We start from the raw sequence: 988 nt of genomic DNA, 5'->3' as shown, positions 1-988 counted from the left end.
CATTTAAACAGTATATCAATTTAAATATTTAAATTCAATAAATGAATTTAAATATTTAAATTATGGCCGATTTGGTCTTCCGTACAACGGAATCTTACATCGTTACAACCGCAAGTAAACAAGGAACCTTGCATCTGAAAGATAACCGTCACTTCTGATTAATTACAAGAAAAAAATAATTTGTCTTTCGACTACTTAATTAAATCTAACAAAGTTTTAACATTAAAAAACATTAATAACAAAAAAAAACGAAAAAGCGACACTAATTGCAGAGGAACAGTTATTTCTTCAACTATTTTTTTTTTCAATTACCCGCGATTTTTGTTTATTAAAAATGAGGAGCTTCTTAAGATAGTACTATTGGTACTGTGTCAGCACTAACCATATTCGGGTGTAACCGGCTTCCCCCGAAGGAGGAAGTTTCATGGGAGTATGAAATTCACAAGCGGTCCCCCGTCGCATGTATATCCCCGTTAGGGGAGATGACGACGTTAGGTTTTTGCAACTTTTTGCAGGGAGGTGTCGACGTCCTCCTACATACAGCACCTGGACTTCCCAAATTGGTCACTCATTTTAGTAATGAACAGGCTCAACGTTGCTTAACTTCGGTGATCTGACGGGAACCGGTGTGTCAACGTGATTATGCCGTATATTTGTTAAGATAGTATCGGCAGATATATTTTTAAATTATGTTGTTTTAAGACAAAGACGGCAGTACTTACTTGATTGTCATGTCGAAAATGGTAATATATCCAAAAATTACGAAAACTCATCGAGTAGAAAATTATTTATAGTTAAAAGTAATTTTTTACGGAAAATTGGAGGAAATTGCATTTTACCTAGATGTGAACACTTTGAAGATTGCGAATGCAGGGGACATACTTATCTCTCTTTTCGATACTTTGATGGCTGACGTCTTGTTTTAGACGATAGTGATAGACTTCTTTTTTTTTTTTTTACTAAAAGCACAACAGCAGTTTTTCTATCC

At 34.6% G+C, this 988-nt stretch overlaps 1 pseudogene; it reads right to left on the bottom strand.

The window, feature by feature from the left end:
• Positions 1–534: 534 nt before the first annotated feature.
• Positions 535–653, bottom strand: LOC145264057 (5S ribosomal RNA; annotated as a pseudogene).
• Between the last annotated feature and the right edge of the window lie 335 nt (positions 654–988).

The sequence above is a fragment of the Euprymna scolopes genome, chromosome 39, assembly GCF_053919585.1.
Source record: "Euprymna scolopes isolate OS-2025 chromosome 39, ASM5391958v1, whole genome shotgun sequence".
NCBI lineage: Eukaryota > Metazoa > Mollusca > Cephalopoda > Sepiida > Sepiolidae > Euprymna > Euprymna scolopes.
This window is presented reverse-complemented; position numbering and strand designations above follow the sequence as displayed.